Below are 21,111 nucleotides of genomic sequence, written 5' to 3'. Positions count from 1 at the left end.
AGTTATAACAAGGTACTTCACCAAAGCCTTCTTTCTCTTCCTCTCTCCTTGGCTCTGACACCATCCCCCGCTCTCTACTTATGTATCCATGCTTCTTTCCCTCTCATCTTTCTCCCCTGGGAGACAAGAAAGGCCTCCTCTCACTTGTTACCCCCTCCTCAGCAAACACATAGCAGCATTCCTCTCTGCATGCTTGCACACTTCAGCCTTAGAAGTGTTGTATGCTGAATTCCATGCACATTAACGCACTTCACTGTACAAAATAATGCACACTCAACACATTCATAATAGATTCAACAACAGCCATCCATGCTGAAGGCAGCTGCTGCTTGCCCCAGGGCTACCTTGTTTTGACATGGCCTGGTGTATTGATATGAGTGCAGCTAGAAGCTCAGTGACCTCAAGTAGGGATCAGAAAGAATGGGCCCAAACTGCACTCAATACATATCCATGTGTTTGTAGTTAGGTCGACTGCACATACATTTAGGGATACAAATCATTGTGAAAACCCCAAGACCTAAGACTGCAAATAGGACTAGTTGATTGTGAGGACACAAAAGTTGGAAAAATTGGCAAGAAGACAGCAATAAGGTGATGAAGATGAGTCAATTAATGAATGGAAAGAAACAAAAAGGTAGGACGGAGTGTAAATTTAAGAACTATGGAATAAAACATTGTAGTAGGGAATGTAAAACCTCGATGGAAATTAAAACAACATAAAAAGTAAACTAAATTGTGATTAAAAAAAAAGTCTATAGAGTCTATAGTCAACCAAGGTAGTGGGCTAGTCAACAACAGACCTATTTGTCCAAATGACTTCCTGCTCCTCACACAAAAGACACACCCATCAGCTGAGGATGAGTAGCAGTTTGCTGTCTCCAGGTCTCCATTTACCCAGGAGAAGAATCTGTGGCAACTACACGTCGGAAGGAGGAGCCAAATATACCTCTCTGAGACCCCACCACCACTGACTTCTCGCACCCCTTTAGTGACTTTTCATCACAAAAGCACCTAGTAACAAATCTAGGAACTTTTTGGACTAACCTTAGCAATTTTCTGTAGAAGAGAGTGATCCCATACTCTGAGTGATCATTTTACAAGTAAATGTAGCCAAAATCACAGCACAGCCGTTGTCTTTAACTTATGTGTATGGTGATCTTTGTCAGACGACGTCACAGTTATAATATCAGAATTTTAGCACAGCAGAGAAACAGCTTGGAAATGGCTTGGAAGTGACTGCTGGCTAACATGTCGTCTTAATGGGCCACGTTTCAGTCACTATTTCATACGTGTTCCATTGTCTGACAACAGAAACAGAAAAACTTGTACAAGGCAACAGCTTTACTAGGAATTTGGTTGTATTAAAATACCGTATATAAGAACAGAGAGAGAAGGAGAGAAGCAAACAGATAAATGGCAGTCTAGACACAAACTTAGTTTTTGAGATTTGGATTACACACACACAAAAAAAAGCTAAATAGACAAAAGTTAGAGGTTGATATCCACATTCAAAGTCTTTCATCCACACCGCACATTGAGGCCTTTCTGTGTACAGCTTGCATGTTCTCATTGTGTTTCAATGGATTTTCTCAGACTACTAACGTTTCCTCCCACAGTCCAATGACAAGCAGCTTCATTGAACAGGAAACTCTAAATTGCTGATAAGTGTTTGCAGCCTTATGTTCCTTTGGTGACTTGTCCAGAGTTTCCCTGCCTTAATCACAGTGCATGCTGGGGCATGCTGCAGCCTCTCGTTAACCGTAGGACTAGGCAGGTTGAGCGTATAGATGGCTCTCTTTGATAATATGATTATGGATGTGACAAAAAAAGATTACTGATGTGAATATGACTGCCACTGTTCTTTTCAGAGATTTAAACAGTGAACAACAATGTCCACCATTCACCTTTAGTTTAAAAAAAGACATTAGTGCCGCAACAATTAGCCAATGAAAAAAAATTTATCTACTACTTTGATAATTGAAGTAATTTTTCTGAAAACAGAAATCCAATCCAAATCCAATTTTTCTTGGTTCTCAAATGTGAGAATTAGTTGCTTTTCCTAGTCTTAAATTGGCTGCGTTTCATTGTTTTATGGACCAAACCATTAATCAAGCATATAACTGGCAGATTAATTGATAAAGAAAATAATCAGTTAAATTTAAAAATCTCTTTCACACACCAGGATTTACTCACTATTTAAATTATAAATATTCTGGTCATTGCCACCAAGGCATACAGGGAAAACCCGTCTGTCTGCATTAGCTAGGTCAAGCCATAAAAGTCTACTGTTTTGAACATACTGTAGCTGTCAGCATTGACTTGCATCTTTATCGTGATTTCATAAGCTTGCATATACACCAATTACACTCTGACCACACAAGTCCCTTCACACACTGATGTAATTAGCGCTTCTGTCTTTGTGAGGACACTCACTGACATAATTCATTGCCTGGCCCCTTACCCTAACCTAATTCTAACCTGAACCCGAAAACCAAGTCTTAACCCTCAAACAGCCCTTTAAAGCTGTAAGGACAGGCCAAAATGTCCTCCCTTTCCTAAAATCTCCTCACTTCCAAGGTATGTAACTCGCGCGCACACACACACACACACACACACACACACACCTCTGCAGATGAGAAAAGAACAAACACACCCTGACCACACCAACAGTCCCTTCACACACTGATGTGATTACAAAATAGACTTCAACCATATTACAGGCTGAGCTGAATAAAGCCAGGGATAAGCCCAGTCGGTGTTTGACAGTGGACATCCGACTATACTGGATAAAGTCTGGTGCTATGCTGGTTATCTCACGATAGCTGCGGGATCCATCGTGTGTACTCCAGTCAATTAATGTGGAAATTAAGGAGCCTGACAGGGTAGCAGGGATCAGTGAGTTCACCTTATCTCAAGTGACAGTTTGCAGATAGGCAAATCCAGTTGTATTGCTGTCACATTCACAGAGTGAGCTTAAAGAGACAAGACCTGTTGTTGCTGCATTGTAGTGTTGGCTGGACCTCCAGGACCTACATATTTTTGCTGCAGACAAAGCAATGCAGCACACAAAAAAAAATAGAAACACCTGTACGGCATTAATGTAGTACAACAGAATAAAATTACTACCTTATATATACTGTTCAGTTTATGTTGACACTGCTACTTTAGATGTGTGTTTATTCTAAATCTGACATTGTATATTGTTGTTGTGCTGTGCTGCACTCCATTATAATGAAATATATCTTAAATTTATTTACAGTGAGCTCCAAAAATCTGAGACCACTTTTCCATTTGATGGAAAAGACTAAGACTGTTGGACTACACTAGGCATTTATGGCAAAGAAAATATATTACAAAAATCTGACAATATAGTGCAACACTCTTATATAAAAAGTGTGTGTACCCTGACTATTGTCCAATGGGCTCCAGACCCTAACAATCCCCAAACAAGAGCCATTTTACAGGAGCAGCTACTCAATTCTTAGAGAACATGTAATTTTGTGAACATGTACCTGTCTAATCCTCAAATACAACACCACCCCAACTTTTTTAAAGATAATTTCCATGCGGGAAAAACCTGTCTTATAAAATCAGGCCAATACAGACCTCCTTTTGTCATACATGGGGTTGTTGCGCTGAATTAATTTGGTGCATGTGACACATGTCAGTCTCACACATCCAAGCATATTGTTATTCTGTCAGTTTCCAACATAAACTTTCCATGTGTACATATGTCAGGTTGAATGTTGCAAGGCTGCTCTTCTATTTTTTCCAGTTCACGTTGTTGATAACTCATCCCGCTCCAATGAACATTTTGCAGCTGTGGAACTCCTCTGTTACTTCTGCATGGTTCAAATAGTGCCATAGCAACCTTAGCCACATGGATTTGTTGTGTGGTGCTTTGAGGTTTGTTTTACAATGCTATCTTGATTCATTTGCCTGTAACACAAAACGCCTTTATCATCATGCTGTCTGGGCATATGTGAACAAAATCATACCTAACTATGGTGTTTTTTTTTCAGTTATGTGATGTTTTCTGTATATTTAGATGCTTTACCTTACCTGTACTTACTTTTGGGAAATACTTGATTCTGCAGCTCTAATTCTCTCACAAATAGAAAGACATGGGTAAGCCTGCACCTGGGTCATGTTGTAATGCAATTCTGAAGTGTGGCACTTAGGTTACTTTTGTAGGCTTCTAAAAGGTTGAAACTTTATCCAAAATATCAGCTGTTTTTTTAGAACCTGTTGAAATATTTAGCAGCCACCTTGGATCAGTTTCCCTGCGCCTTAAGGTAATCCAAAACCAGCCTGATCAGGTTTCCATTGCTGGGTTAGAATGTTAGGTAGATCATTGAAATCAGTATATCTGCCACCACATCGCTAACAATAAGCTACTTCTCATCACCAGTGGGATACTTCATCACCTTCTCTTGCTGGGGTCACTATGTACTCAGTCTTTGTGGAATGAACAGAAAGTCATCCTTCCATCACCACCAATATCGTTTATCACAATGCATAGCTTTGATCAGCTCTGGCGTTTACATATAGGTGGAAGAACATTGTTGAAGTATGTAATGAAGGTGGATGAGCACAGTTGAGGGTGGCATTGGTAGCTAACCTCTTAATCCATCTGAGTTCAGGCGTCCTGAGAAAAGTGCATCTCTGCCAAGTCAACAGGGCAAAGGTCACAACATCAACGCTCTTGTTATTTCCTGTTGAGAAAAGCAGCATAGGTTTGATCGGGGTGATGCTAAAAGAGGTGAGAAAAGCTGTATTATCAAACCAGGTAAGATACATTTTTGCCTTTTGGGTCTCTATATACTGCTCTATTTAGAGCACCCAAGAAATAGGTGCAACTAATATTCTAAACGATAGTTGTCAAGGCATCTTTAGAGCTCCAATCCTGATCATTCAACGCCGCCATCATAGGCAATCCTCTGACAATGTTTTTCATTATACATGCTAAGTGCTACTACAGCGCTGGTGGATGTACTCCTGAGAAAACCTGTGTTTGTTTGGGTACAATTCAAATTTAGGCCAAGATACAGTGACTCAAAATAAGAGGACAGTGACAAAGCGAGATAAGAAAGGAAGATAAAAAGGAACAAGAAGAAAGAGTGAAAGACCTCTGCTCTTTTGAATATTCATGAGCCTTTGCAATCTTGTGTTATGTTCATCAAATTTTAAGATGACTCTTATTCAAACATTAAAAAAAATGGGTGGGTTGGTGTCCCTTGCCTGTCATTGGCAGCTTAAGTTGGTGATTACACCAGGGAAAAATTGATGCAACACTTCGTTGGGATCCATGAGTGATGTAGGGGTTGCAACCGTCCGACTCTCTCTCTCTCTCTCACACACACACACACACACACACACACACACACACACACACACACACACACACACAGGACAGAAATCATCAACACGCTCACTCGCTACTTTCCCTATTAAACACAGTAGCCCAAATTGGTCATTACATGGACTTTGTACTAAGTAGCTAATAGGGCGAAGTCTACTTAATGTCCGGACATTTGCGTTCTCACATGCAGCTCCTCCAGGTAATGTCTAGAAAAGTTCAGGGTTGCAGCACATGTGAAAGCAGCTATTGTGTTATGAATGTGGGCTTCAAGTAGGGATGTTAATGTTAATCAATTACTCACTCCTAATGCTGCTCAGAGTGCTTTATGAAGGACGAAAGATAGCACTGCTGCAGCTTCAGTGCCAACATAACTCTATGTGGTGAAGCACTACTTACACTCAACAGATGGAATTCTAGCGAAGTAGATCTCTCAAAACTCTGGCTGCTCCTCCATAAAAAGTGTAGCTTCAGGAGTAGAAGAAATTCATTCTGCTGAATTATCAAGGGTTGCAACACTTGGGCCAATTGAAGAGATAGCAGCAATCAGTGTGTCTATACAGTCGGGTCTAAAAGTCTTAGACCACTTCAAAATTCAAGTGAATGGGAAAGTATGTACTTAAGAAATCATTATTCTTAGCCTTTGACAGCAACCCAATTTCTAAAACATGTAAATGAGAAAAAACATTGTCAGATTAAGTAATTAAAAGAAAAAATTTGTTAATTTAGACGGAGTTCTCCCAGTAGCCTGTTGTCCTGTGCATGTAAATGTAGTCAGTGAGACATCATCTTTGATTAATATTAACTGCCAGTCTCAAGTCCCTCCCTTCACTCCTTTTTACACACACGTGCATGCACAGACACACACTTTGGCAATACACCATTTACTAAAAGACATGATAATTATGCGTTCAAATGAGCAACGGGGGAATGTTTGGGAATGAAAGCAGTGCCGGGTTGGTTTGGATTGAACCAAAATTTTAAAATGAATCAGCTATCAATGGGGCCTTGTGGAATCTCATGCTGATTAAATGATTAAATGAACCACAGAACACCAAAGCACCAGCACCTCTTATGACATCCAAGTCCCCTAAAGTATCAAGTTCATTAGGAAACTTCACCAAGTAAAAAAGAAATTACAGTGGATTAATTCATCTACTAATGAAAACTAAATGAACAGTAGATTAATGAGCAAAAACAAAGCTACTCTCTGGAGAAAAAGCAAACTTTTTATACATTTGCTTAGAATCCCCCGAGCACCAGTGACAATATTACCGTGGTTACAAAATACAGCTCAAACAGGATCTCTTTGAACTAAGCTGCAAGTATAATTGCTTCATAAATGATCCACTGAATTAGATGTGGTAGCAGCAGGGTGCATCTCTTCCAAATTATCAGCCCTTGAGAAAAACAAGTAAACCCATGCACGCATGCACACACATGCATGTACGCACACTGTAGCCCTCTCTCCAGTGCACCCCACCACATGTTTCCTTCCACTCTGCCCACACATAGATCCAGTAACAGGCGGCAAGCTGTTGTGGAAACAAAAGTCAAGGTGATCTGAATGACCAAAAAAAAATTAGCTTAGAAACATAACCACAAAGGAAGCAGTCTTCACTTTATCTGTGAGGCTCTCTTTACATTAAACAAGGGATGTGCATAATTAACCATTTACCGACCAACATTGTGGAAAATTGGAAACACACACTCCGGTCTGAGGAGATGAGTCAGAGAATATGACCATTGGTGGAGAAAGATTTTGCCTATCCACATTGTCTGTGGCAAGGGACGGCACACACACAACACCATGTGTCAATTACATGCCACTATATTGATGAGGACTGGCAAGTCAAATTGGTCGTCCTACTAACATCAAGTATTTCAGGCAGACACACAGCTGGAAACCTCACAGCTAAACTAATTGATAGGGTGGCAACTTGGAAACGTACTGGGAAAGTGTACGTGTGTCCACGACAATGCACACATCATGGCTGCCAACTCTCCAGGACAGGTCAACTGGGACTCAGTTGCCTGTTCTGCACATACACTGCAGCTGACGGTAAATGATGGATTTAATGTGTTTTATTTATTGTTGCAGTGGGGCGTCTGGTCAGGCACTTCAATGACAACACCCCTCCATTCAAGGCAATGGCGGCCAAACGAGAACAAATGAAACATCCGAAACGCCAGCTCATCCAGTCATGCAAAACTCGGGGGAACTCGTTGCATGACATGTTCGGAGGACTAGGGTAGTTCCAGCTGTTAAAGTAAAAGTTGCAAGAAGCCAGAACCCTCGAGATCCTAAACAAGTATTGGCAGATAATGGAGGAGATTGTACCTGTGTTGGAGAATTTAAAATATATGTGACCACCATAACATCTAAAAAGGAAATGTTGATTTCCAACATTTACCCCATTACCGTAAGCTAAACACACACCTGATGAAAGATGAGGATGACGACGGAAGAGTGACAGTTCAAGGCTAAGGTTCGGAAGTCCTCGGGTGACTGCATGGGGGTAGGCTATTTCATTCATATATGCTTAAGTGAATTTTTAAAATAGCCTAGGAGCTATTCAATTATTATCATTAGCCCTAGCATATCATTATCCCTAGCGTCTATTGGTACTATCAGCCTATTACTATCATTAACATAATAGCGTGTTATCAATTAAGAGGGGCATTAATTATGCTATATTGTTCACCACAGGTTGGAATGGAGGAGTTGGTGGCTAAACCAGTGCTGATCACCTCTAGTCTTGGACGATCACCATAAACATATCCGTTTTTTTGTTTTTTGTTTTTTAAATACACATCAAGGGAGAGAGAAGCTGCAAAAGCAAAATTTATGGAAATTTGTGCTACTGTGGATGTGGCCACTGATGATGAAGATGAGCCTGGCGCTGGTGCTACTGGGTAGATGAGACAGCAGTTTCTGCTACCCAGGCTGGAGTCATACGATGCCACCAGGGCAATGCCATGATGTTGCTCCTGGGAAACAACTACAGCAGCCCTCAACAAGCTAATGACCCAGAGGTAGAGGTGGACACCAATGTAAGAAAATCCCCCCTTATTGGATACTAATCCTCTTGACTGGTGGAAAGCTTATCAGATGCATTTCCCGAGGCTGGCCACTGTAGCGAGGCACTCTCTCATTCCTGGAACATCGGTACCATCTGAGCAAGTACTCTCTGCCGTGGGTCTCACAGTTAAGAGACAGATCACCAGATTAACCCCGCAGCATGCTGACATGTTGCTATTTTTGAATGAAAACCAGTAGACAAGCTGTCCGCTTGTTTACTGGTTAAGGTAAGCCTGGCCTGTATATTTTTATTTTGAAGTCTCAAAAATGCAACTACAAGTTTCCATTTTGTTAACCTGTTGGCCGCTGAGAGCAGAGGTGGTTTTTGTTAGTGCTCTCGGCACTGGAGGATTCAATGTGTGTTTTCGTTTGCTAATCTATTAATACATGAGAAACTGACTACTATTTACTATTTGCTATTTACTTAAACATTTATTTAAGATAATTATTTTTCGTGTAGGCCTATTGGTCTATTTACATCCTGTCTTCCAGTTTGGCCATTTTGAACAGTTATAAACAGTTTTGCAATCCAATGTGGACAACACATTGTACAGAGTAGTTCTATTGGGTCATTATCCAACCCTAATGCTCTTTTTCAGGAACACACTGCCCTCATTCAAAGGCCCTTAAACAATTGCACAGACATCTTTGAACTAGTGCACAGTTGTTTATGAGCATCTGTTGTACTGCCAATACAGCTCTACTTTGTCCTTGCCATTTTATAACCCACTGATTAAAAAAAAAAAGATTTAAAAAAAAAAAAAACTACAATCAGCTCACAGCAAATGAGGTACAATTCCAATTTAGCTCACAAACACTTGGACGTGCAATTTAACATTCTCAACAAGCTGAAAAAAAGAGGCCATCTGAGCTGACAGAAGATGTACCATCAGTGAGGGAGCGGAGGATTATGAACAACCGCAGCTTTTAATGATTTGACATTGTTAATGATGGTTGGAGGGAAGAGGGGGTGACCATTTATCAGTAAGAGGCCCATGGGGGACTGCAGCTCAATCGTTTCTGCCTCATCTACCTTCTCTGCTTCCAACCCGTTTCAGTCCTAAAACACATTCTCAAGTGACCAATCCCTTCTACTGCCTGTCAGTTGTATATGGGCCTAGGCTGAAATAGTGGCCATCACAGCAGTCATTAATTTGTATAATAAATACTTCAAGTGACAGATTGTAAATAAGGCTGCATAGCATAAAAAAAACAACAAAGTTTTGCATGAAAACAGTCAAAAAATGTCCAAAATTCAGCTAAACACAATTGGTAACACAAATTTGTTCTTGATCTGTCCCTTTTTCTGTGCTACTACTGATCTAACTATAATGTGTTTTAGAACTGTTAGTGCTGGTCACATTTTAATGGGCAATCAGTGCATTCATATAAGCCATTCTTTTTATAAACAACAGCTGGTGATTCTGGGTTGCAAATTGCAAAGATTTACTCTTATTGTATGATTTTTTTTTCTCCTTTTCAGAACTTTGGGATCAACATTTCATTTGAAGAACCAATCACTAGCTCACTCACTTGCTCTGTGAAAGGAAGAACAGACATGGCTGGATGATACACAGGTAAACATACCTGTAAGCACCTTTGTTATGGTTATGAGAGCCTCGTGCTCCCTCTCTTTCCTGGTATGAAGTACACAATTATGTACAAATTTGCAAGAAGCACCTTTACACCTGGTTATACATTTCTTTCACCTGTTTTATAAAAATAGCCAAAATTGCAACTAAATATTCGCATTCTGGAGTCCTGGTTTTGCCATCTCTTTAGAGCAAGGAAAGAAACTGCCCCATTCCTTGACATATTTCTTCCACTAAATCAGCCAATTAGCAGCACATTTTAACTTTGTAAGTGGATATTCTCAAAAATGACTTGATATGCTCTGCATGTAGGCCACAGGATGGTTCTGATGACATGGAGCTTAACTGGGAGGCATGTTAGCTGATCATAAGTGCCATGTCACTTTAATGGCTAAATTAGCTCAATGTGCCACAGCAGAGCTTGTGGCCTCATCTACCCCTGAGAAAATAAGTCATTAGCTACAGTCAAACATGGCAGGAATTAACTCAGATAATTAATGGGTTGCTGTGCTCAAGAACTTGACTGAGATCTACTTAAAAATGCTAAACAAAATTTCGGGCAAGATGGGGGGGGGAGTGGTGTGATAAGTGTCTGTTCCATTTTTTTGTGTTGCTTTGATCTAACCTCTTCCTTTACCAACACCCCTGAAAGACTCTGCCAGAAAGACATTAGTTCATCCTAACCTCAGGAGAACCTATGGCAATTGGCAGTGGTTAGCTAGTGTACCTTGGCACAGCAAACTTCTCAACAACTACGTTTAATAGTGCAATAAATTTACTAGCCATCACGTTAAACTAAAACAGACAGTTATTACTTTTGTGGTATCTTTTACTTTGAATGCACACCTTGAATAGACCTTCATAACCTCAAACTATTAATTCAAAAATAGAGAAACAGGGAAGATTATGAGGTTTCTTTAGAAGGAACCCACTGCTGTGAACAAAGATCCTGACATCTTGCAGGGGGAGCAGGAAACAGAGCTGTTAAACATCTGTGGAGCAATAGGATTCAAGTAGATCACATCCATGAGTAAATAAGACAGCTCAATTATTAATGTCACTGTAGTGTGGCTAAACAATGGCTGGGCTCATGGGATGGTTGAACTAGAGGTAGGTGTATGTGTATGAGCGTCACTGTCTTTAAGTCACATCAGAAGACGTGTAGAAGATGATGGCATGATGCTGCCATGAATCACTCTGTGTTTCTGATTTTAAAAACACGCCCAAAACAAACTGTAGAATGTGCTTAGTTTTAGTTCCTACTAACCCAGTGCATAATTTTTACATTCAGGTTTCTTTTAATTAAATTTACCATTATCATAAGTTTAAAACATGCACACAGCAAAAAAAGTCCAAGTAGAAAGTAATGCTTTACTATATTATGAATGTATTTTATTCAGGAATGAATTAACCACTCCTCCTTCTCATAAGCCTGTGCTTCAGTATATTGACACATTTCATACTCCGGTTATCTCCCCGTTTCTGTTTCACAACACTGACAGCAAGCAGCCATGTATGACTTCAGTTTTCCACCACCATATACACACCACTGCAAAAGAGGTCACCAGAGGTAAGATGATTCACAGTTGTGTGTATGTGGACTCTGCCCTCACACTGACCCGGTGGTTTGGGCACACTGTTTTGCATGGCATATTGTTATTGCAGGAAAACAGATGAGGACGAGGGGGAGAAGGTATACAGTGGGAAGAGGAAAAGGCAGCTGGTAGAACAAGGGAGAGGTGGGAGATAGGAGGAGGATGTTTGGTTTTAAACATTTAAGAGGAAACTTCCTGTTTCCAGGTCAGATTTAACCTTTTCTTTTACAGCTGAATACTGCTGAAGTTGACAGGTCAGACTTTAAGGTAATCTACGTACAGAAGATCAGGTCGACAACACCTACCAGAGTTCTCTGTAAAGAATGGAACGATGGCATTGTTCCATCATACTACATAACAGCACATTTATATTAAATTCAGAAAATTTCTAAACCATGGAGTTCCATTAAAACATCTATTTCAAGAACTGAAAAAGCAGATGAAGGATGACTTCAGGCTTACACATTAAACTATAGTAAGTCCAAATGAGATTGACTTTCTGACTTCTCACCAAAATCAATGACATCACACTCTTTTCATTGTTGGAACTATAACCATGTATCCTATCTGTGCTTGAAAGAGCTTGGGATAATGGCTTCAGCTGCAAGAGGCTTTCTACACCTTAATTTACCAACTGCCTGACAGCTTGAGACTTTATTAGGACAATCACTACAGCTCCCCATCCTCAGCTCCCCTCCACTGGCAACTCACCTCTTCCACCAGCTATTGATCACTCAGCTATTCTACCCATCTTCTCAGTCTCTATGTCTCCTTATATGCCATTTAGGTCTCACTCAATCTGCATACCATCCATCTCCTCTCTCAGGGTCCTTTTTGCAGCAACTGCAAGGCCGGGAGGATCCATGTAATGTAAATGTTGGCATCTGCACATTGCTGACATTATGTTGCTATAAAGACATGCAAGTGGGCTACATTAGAAACGCATTTTAATGGAAGTTCTGTATCACTACTGTTAAGTTTGGAAACTCTACTATCTTCTAATGCTATACTACAGTACATAGTGCATTTGGTGAATACATGGTGAACATAACTGCTGTCAAGAGCAAAATTATAGCACATCCAAATGAGATGGATATTCTGACTTCTCACCAAAATCTATGACATCACACTGCTTTCATTGTCAGTACTATAAATGGCTCCTTTCATTGAGAGGAGTTTGTTGCTAAATGTGGCACATAATGCAGTTCAGTGTACCAGTATAGAAGCACACTTCTTCCGGGAGGAGTGTTCTACGCCACATCCTTCTCAGATGTGAAAGATAAACAGCCCCAGTAACTTGTGTGGTGCATCCCTCTTGCTCCCTCTTTCTCACTAACTTCTCTCTACCATGAGGAACATCTGTCATCTTCCTATGGAGCTGGGTGCGAATCCAATCTTCAGCACCCATCAATCACCCAGCAGTGACAGGCAGAACTGGCTAACATGAGCAGTAACCTCTTCTGTTATAATCATGTACACCATGCCAAAAGGAGGAAAACGATGAGTAGGATTTGCTCAAAATGGGTATGTATGTTATACAAACCTTTTTGCTAGAAAAAGGTTTCATGTCCCATCTTATCAATAATGACAGTCTGAAGCCAGTGTTAGTGTGCTGCTATCAGAGACATACTGCTGAAAGGGTGGGCAGTTAGACCTTAGCACTGCCTTACCCAAGATCCCTTCCTGCAGAAAAAGCCCACAAAATGACCCATGTGCTACCCGGCTGGTGCTCACAAGTGAACTTGATGGGACATGGTCCTACTTTGCATGCAGTTCTTGCTGTTTAAAAAAAAAAAAAAAAAAAAAAAAAAAAATCAACATTATCAAGACAAGGCAACGCAAACAATTGATGGATTTTTTTTTTTTTGCATCGCTTCTCCACATACAATAGTGTCATAAGTTATAGGGTAAAACTGCAGTATTTACTGCAGATACAAAAGGCAAGCTGAAGCTCTAAAAACAATTACTCTCAACCACTAACACACATCCAAAATCATTTAAATAATCTTCAAGAACAACTAAAAATGAGTGACACAGATTTAAAGAGCAATTCAGTTTAGTGAAGGCCACTCAAGTGATCAGACTCCATTACACTGTGCAAACACAGCAGTGTCAACTATTTAACAAAATATCAGTGTCAGTGCAAGCACTGCTGGCCTTTCAAAATGACCTGCTCCCATAAAACCCAGGCGTGGCCCTGCTCAGCACCAGATTGCTTTTAATGGGATTTCACAACATTGACATTCTACTGAGTCAGCATCAGTGCCCCTCTGCTGAAACAGCCTCAGCTCTGACTACGTGTCTGTACCACTGTGGGTGTGTACATGTGTGTAAGCATGTGTGTAAGAGTGACTGGACACAGTATGGACAATGTGGACAATTATCAGACATGCTTTGACCACAGAAGTATCCCTCCAAGAGATAACTATAGTATGTAGATCCTCTGACAGACAACATTAAATATTTCTATCTTGGTTGACATGATGCAGCTGGCCGACTGAAATTCTTTTGTAGTTGTGAGTTTGGACACTGCTTTCTGTAACCCTTTTCTGTTATGTTTGAAGTCTTTGGTTAAAGGTGGCCATTTTAGGACATGTCAGGCAAGGCTTGTCTTTCTCAAGCCCTCCTTTGTCAGACTTGCCTCAACTTTCATCAGTTGCATTTACTTTATAGACAGACCATAAATATGCACAGCCAAGTGGAAAGACCTTTTAAGTGAAGTCTTACGAGATATGGGGGGGTGGAGCTGAAATGATTATTCAATTAATTACTTAGTTGAACAACAGACAATTAATTTCCAACTATTATAATACTTGCGTCAGCATTTAAAGTGGTTTTTTGGGTATTTTTCAAGCAAAAATAAAAAAACTGGCTTCTAAATTGTAAGGATTTCCTCTTTTCTTTGTCTTCTGTAATAACTTGAACATCTTTGTGTTTCAGACTTAAGTGGACAAAACAAGCAATTTGATAGCATCACCTTTGACTTTAGGAAATCTTTATGGGCATTTCATCAAGCAAATAACCAAAAATAATAATAAAAAGAACAATATTAAAAAAAGAATAATAAAAGGATTTGCCAAATTTAAAAAATAATGATTAATACATTTTTGTATGTTGCAGCCTTAATGTAAATTTTCAATAGCTTCAGCGGCAAGAAGAACAGTGTCACAAAACCAGTACCAAAATCGTAACAAAGCCACTGTTCTCAGCAGCTCATTGAAAAAAATAAATTAAAAATAAATAACAAGCACTACAGATTGTCCACACTGAAATGCCAAAACAGGAAAAAGGTTAAATCTCTTCATCTGAATCTTTCAACCTGCAAACAACACAACTTTGGAAAACAAGAGGAAAAGATGTGCTGCCTTGATTAGGGGGTAAATTTATATAGGCCAAGTCAGATTCTGTGATTAAAAAAGTGCAGCTTCTTGGTGGTAAAAACTTAACACGAGGGATTATAATAATGGATCTAACATTCACATCGAGAGCAAAAGTAGTAAGAAGCATGCCTGAACCTCATTGGGTTTATGACCTCATTTAGTAGTTAATAGGTAGTGTAAACTTTAAATTTAAAAACAGAAACACGTAAACAAACATTTTTGCTATTTATGCCTTAGATTTGGTTTTTACAGAATTGTGAACAAGATACATATTGAGTGGGTCATTTTGCATTTGAAAAATACACTTGTCAGTGCTCTCTGGTGGACAGATGTAATGTGACACCATTTCTAAATTACTTCAAACCTAGTCTTGTTTCCTGGATGGCAATTTCTTGTTACTTATTCACCAACATACACAGACATCGATATATCTGCAAAAAACTAGTAACAGATGATATATCCACTTGGCCGATATATTGTTCTATGATAAAACAAGCACATTTCAGAAATGTAGACTGTTCTTGTCCACCTGTGCTACATATCGTAAAGCAGAAAAATTTCTTATGTAAGCCCTGGATTAAAAAAAATGTCTTCTCAATCAAATTGTCCATGGTAGCCCTGAATACTTGCATACAAATATATGCAAGAACCTTAACTGTTGGGTTCATAGATATAAGAGCTGGACAGATAAATCAGTCAGACAGTATTATCGGCCAATATTGGCTTATCACAGATATATCTTATTGGTGTATAATGTGTGTCAGCCGATGAGTGACAAAGAACTGCAGTACAGAAATATAAAGGATGTGTTTGAGGTAATTTAGTAACAGTGTTGCTGTTACATTGTTTTCCCACCAGAGAGCATTAACAAGTTTAGCTTTACACTGCAAAATGTGCTGCTCAGTACGTATCTTGGTCACAGTTATTTAAAAGCTAAAAACGTTTATTATGTGTTGTTAATGAGAATGAGCCAATATATCTTTACTGTATTTTATTAAACTATCAAATTCTGATATTAGGATCTGCTTCAAATATCCAACACTGGTCAGTCTGTAGTACATATACTGTAGGTCATAAGTGCCATAGGTCTGGGTGTTAACCATTTGATTTCAGCAGGAGAAAAGAAACACTAGGTCAAAACGCAGTATGTGACTGAACCACCCTTTATCTATTTGCGTCTCTCCTTCTCTCTGTGCTCACAAATACAGTATTTTAATACAACAGAATTACCAATAAAGCTGTTGCCTTGTACATGTTTTTCTGTTGTCAGACAATGGAACAAGTATGAAATAGTGACTGAAACATGGCCCATTACGACCACAGGTTAACCAGCAGTCACTTCCAAGCCATTTCCAAGCTGTTGCTCTGCTCTGCTAAAATCCTGATTCCATAAGTGTGACATTGTCTGACAAAAATCACCAGACACATAAGTTAAAGACAATGGCTGTGTTGTGATTTTGGCTATATTTACTTGTTAAATTTAATCAATCGGCGAGAAAGTTAGAAGCTCACTCATGTCTATGCAGCTGCCATGCAGTCAATTGAATGAGACGCATGGAGGGGTTTGCCTGCGGAATAAAAGCCTGACCTCCCGCTTGCGGGGAAATATTAGTGACTTTTCTACGGAAGGTAGATAAGGTTTGTCCAAAAAGTTTCTATATTTTTCGCTTGATGCTTTTGTGAAGAACAGACGCTAAAGGGGTCTGAGAAGTTGGTAAATCTACCAAAAAAGCTACAAAAATTGGCAGCACTACCTGTCAACGCCCCCTCTTATGACAAGACTGTTTACGACAATTCATTTTTAAAAGAGCAACAGCCAATTTCCCCATTGGCTGTAGCTTTTGGGAAAAAAAAAAAAGATTCAGCCGGCCAGCCAATCGTTTAACTTCACCACTTAGTCATGGACATTCACATTTATAGGGGGGGCCCTGCTGTTGAGGTCCAGCCAAAAATTATGCTTTATAAATCTTACACCCAAAAAAGAAACAACAAAATGCTCAACATTCTCTACAGATAATTTTTGTTTTTTTATATGTAGCTGGGATGAAATACAGTTTTCCATTGAGGAAGGAGAAATGAGAATGAGTTTTTGTATTTTTTTTCCCCCCCCATTTCCTTAAGAGGCACAAAAACAAGAATATGACCCAACTGCGGTCAGTTTGATTCACAGCAGGAAACCAAAATATAATTTGACCATTTTATTTGTATGTTATGCCCCACCTTTGTCAGTGTGTTACAATACACATAAGCATGACGCATGCACAAAAACATATCAATGATTTGGTTGCAATCAACTGTAAACTGTGCAAAAGGTCAGCTCAAGTCAAAGCACCAATAACAAATGCCCTTTTATTTGCTTCCTGGCTGAATCAAACCTGAACTATACTGCTGACTTCTGAATAGTGTGAACCTGGGCACGTTGATGCCGCCCACCCAAACAGTAACAGGGAGGAAGCTAATTTACATTCAAACCATTTGTAATACTGACTCTGATGAAGTCATCCTAGAGAAACTGCTTACATGTTAAAATATTGCAGTTATTACACTAACCAATTGAAAACAAGCGCAAACATCACAACTCTTAGCCTTGCTACTATGGTCAACCAGTTATGTTCTCCATCTAGCCATCTGCTGTGGTCAACCTACACAAATCTCTCATAACACTTGATCTGGACAGTAGCCTGCCAATGCCCAGGAGGGGAAAGCAGATGGTGTGGTTAGAGGCAAAGCATTTAGCCTTTCAATAGCAGGCAAACTTCAAATCAAAAGGGTACTGAATGAAGTCAAATAGTGCACGTTCTAGTACTTCTAAGGCATTAGGGCGTCTTGTTTGCTCACCTGAAAAAATGTCAGCCTTGGCATAGTCAAAAAAGGCTTGGAAAAAAAATAGATATTGCTTCTGCTAAGTTCAAATCTGCGCAAAATATAAGCAACTTCAAATACTGAAAACAAAACCAAGCAAGTCCCTTCTTTCATACACAGAATGAAAAATGAGCCACCTGGTTTGCACCAGTAGACGTTGCCTCACGTGAACGGTTCTCTCTTGAATGGAGAAAAAAAAGCGAGCAGCAACCTCCATTCAAATTCTGGCAGTTTAGTATTGACGTCATCTATACAGGTTGTACCATTAAAACACAACTTGATACATTTAGTGTGTTTACTAGTGCGCTCTTCAAGGGAACACGAAGGACTTTCCGACAACCAATTTAAAGTCAGTTAAAAATGGTATATATGTATACACACACATATACATATATTATATACATATATACACAAAAACACTTTTTAAAAAAAACGATTAATACCTATTGCTACAGCAGCAGTCCTTGCTGTTAGTTTAGTGCGTGTCTAAACAATTCAACAAATTGTTTTAAGAAAGTAAAATAACCCGACATCCTTTAATAGTTTTTTGCTGAAATACCAACTATATCAAATATTCAGAAAGTATCTTACGTTTTAGTTCTTCTAGGTGGGTCTGTTAGTCACAGGGAACGAAGCACTAAAATGACACAATATTTAACAGTTTTGAAAAGGCTCAGTTGTCCAAGGGAACGCATCGGCGCTATCGTTGCCTCAGAAAAGAGGGGAAAGTTTGAGACAAGAGTTTTCTGCTTCTTGCAAAGTAAAGCGACAACAGAACACAGACGCGATGATTTACAGTTGTGTTCAAAACAATATTGCAGTTTCACGAAAGAGAAAAAATCCAACTTACCTTACGTTCCCTTCCAGCCAGCGTATCCAAGGCAAGACAGTTTCGAGAAAGGCGATTTCAAGTAAAACCTCTCACGGCGCCAAGTTTCCTCTTTCCTCGGCAAAACCGACCGGTCGGACTTACGTGTGGCTCTTGGGCAGGGTAGCGAGAACTGTTACGACAAAAGCGAAAACTTCTATGACGAGGTCGACATTTGCCTGCGTTGACGAAGTGAAAGGACGGGCGGCTTTCTTTGTTCCTCCTGCTCGCAGCCTGTTCTGTGGATATTATCACCGTTCATGTGTCCCCGACAGCCGCTGATTGGCTGGAGCGCCGGGATCAAGGAAAGGTGACCGGTGTCAAGCCAGTCGGAAAAAACGACACGCTTTCCGATCACGACGTCCACGACCAGACACTTTTAACAAAAAAAAATGTTTGTTTTTTTTTCTTTAGCCTTTTGTATCTAACCGTTGCATCAAAAACTATTTAACGATTGTATAGATGTTTTGTGTATTTCATGTTGCTGGAAGTTATTTTTACAAAACCTCGTTAATTCCATGCTTTTATTTTGTAAACATTATCACTAAACTTCCCGTTAAATTCCAGCTTTAAAAAACTTGACTCAGGGTGGAGGCCTTGCCTTACATAGTTTTATCCTGAGCACAATCAACATCTGTCTGCTGTTTTGTATTTAATTTATTTGCACCTGAAGCATAGGCCTATAAAATCTGGATAACAAGTGCATTACTTCCCATTTGTACTCAGACAAACTTTATATTTTTGAACCTATATAACAGTATTTAACGAAACATACCTTGTTGTATATATTATATAACTACCTGTATCTCACCTATAACAGTATCAACAGCAGATTTAAACATGAGCAAAGAGGCTCAGTCAGTAGTAAAGGCTTGGATGAAATGAGGCTCATTGTGAAAACTAGACCATTGGCTCCCTGAGCAGCTGGCCTCAAATCAATTCCAAAGAGAACCGGAGAACCGACGTTGATGGTTCTAACACAGCAGAGATCACTTGCCTGTCAGTATAGAACACGAGATTTTCTTTGCTCCTCTGCACTGACACTGAAACTAGTGTGACATTTTGGGAAATACGTTAATTCACTTTCCTGCCAACAGTTTGATGAGAATGTCAATAGCACTCTCACGTCTTTCTGTTAAATATGAGACTGCGGCCAGGAGACAGTTAGTTCAACTTTGCATAACGACTAGAAACAGGGCGAAACAGCTGGCCTGCCAGGCCTGGCTCTGGGCTCTGTCTAGGCTAGCTCTACGGACAGAACTACCCGGGTGTAGCTTCTTGCGAGTGGTATCGCTCCTCTCATCTAATCCTCAGCAGGAACACAGATGAGCGTTTTGTGCCAAAATGTTGAGCCATTTCTGTCTATCTCTCCTACTACCACAGACAGTAAAATGACTGTTACTCTTAATGTCAGAAAGTTGACCTTGGTGAGATGAGACAGTTTTGACTGCGTGCGTGCTTGCAGAGGATTTGATGTTGTGTAAGAGCAAGTTATTATCTTTGAATGAGGCTTTGAGAGTGTGAGTAAGCGTTTGTGTGTGTGTTTGCCTGTCTGCTGACTTCAGAGAACGCTGCCATGGATATTCTCACCAGGTCGTCCAACAGACACTTTGCATCAGATGTTTTCGTTATGTCGTCTCCCCCGCATCTACCCTTCTTTTTCCCCTTCTCTTTCTCCTTCCATTTCCCTGGCTGTCTCTCTCTCTATCCTGTCCTCCTGTGTCACAGCTTCATGCTGTGCTTCTTTCCCTCCCTGGACCGGTTGTGGAGTCGGCCATAACTGGATGGTGTTCTGACATACAAACAATGTCACCGCATTGCCATGAGCATTTCTGCTTGTTAGAAAATACAGCGGAGTAGTACTTTGTCCAGACTTGGCTGAACTTCCCTTCACTTTGCCTCCCATATGGTGGTGATTCGGTGTCTGTGCATGCGTGTGAGACCATCCAAGCAGTGCGCCTCTCACAGCCAACTACAGTGGGTCGTGAGGTCAAACAACTGCTTAAGTCAAGCACGCTCATGTGTTTCGTGGATGCACTGAATTCTACTCTCAAGTCGCCAAACTTCTTTACACTTTCCTCTTTCTCCTCCTTCTGTGTCCGATCTTTGAAAATCAGTGCTTCATTATGTATACACCATCTACCTTTTCTCTACTTATATTAAAGGACTAGTTTGACATTTTGGGGGTTAAAAAACACTTCTTGTTGATAATTTGGATGAGAAGATTGATACCATTTTCATGTCTGTCCATTAAATAAGAAGCTGATAGCCAGGAGATGGTTAGCATAGCTTAGCATAAAGACTGAGAGCTGGGGGAAATAGCTAGCATAGCTTGCAGATTACACAAACAAGACAGAATATGTTAATCCGTGA

The 21,111-nt window shown here is 40.0% G+C and overlaps 1 protein-coding gene across 2 annotated transcripts in view; it reads right to left on the bottom strand.

Moving 5' to 3' along the window:
• Nucleotides 1-19,032, bottom strand: part of LOC120791484 (SPRY domain-containing SOCS box protein 4-like) — a 40,161-nt gene extending 21,129 nt beyond the window's left edge. Inside the window, exons 1-2 of one of the 2 annotated variants that reach the window (XM_040129867.1) lie at nucleotides 18,721-19,032; nucleotides 4,622-4,715 (exon numbers count right to left, since the gene is read on the bottom strand). The gene's annotated coding sequence lies outside the window, so the exon portion shown is untranslated. The remainder of the gene's footprint in view (nucleotides 1-4,621; nucleotides 4,716-18,720) is intronic. The other variant, XM_040129866.1, reaches the window with a different exon arrangement.
• Nucleotides 19,033-21,111: the final 2,079 nt, after the last annotated feature.

This window comes from Xiphias gladius, chromosome 7, assembly GCF_016859285.1.
Source record: "Xiphias gladius isolate SHS-SW01 ecotype Sanya breed wild chromosome 7, ASM1685928v1, whole genome shotgun sequence".
NCBI classification, from domain to species: Eukaryota; Metazoa; Chordata; class Actinopteri; order Istiophoriformes; family Xiphiidae; genus Xiphias; species Xiphias gladius.
This window is presented reverse-complemented; position numbering and strand designations above follow the sequence as displayed.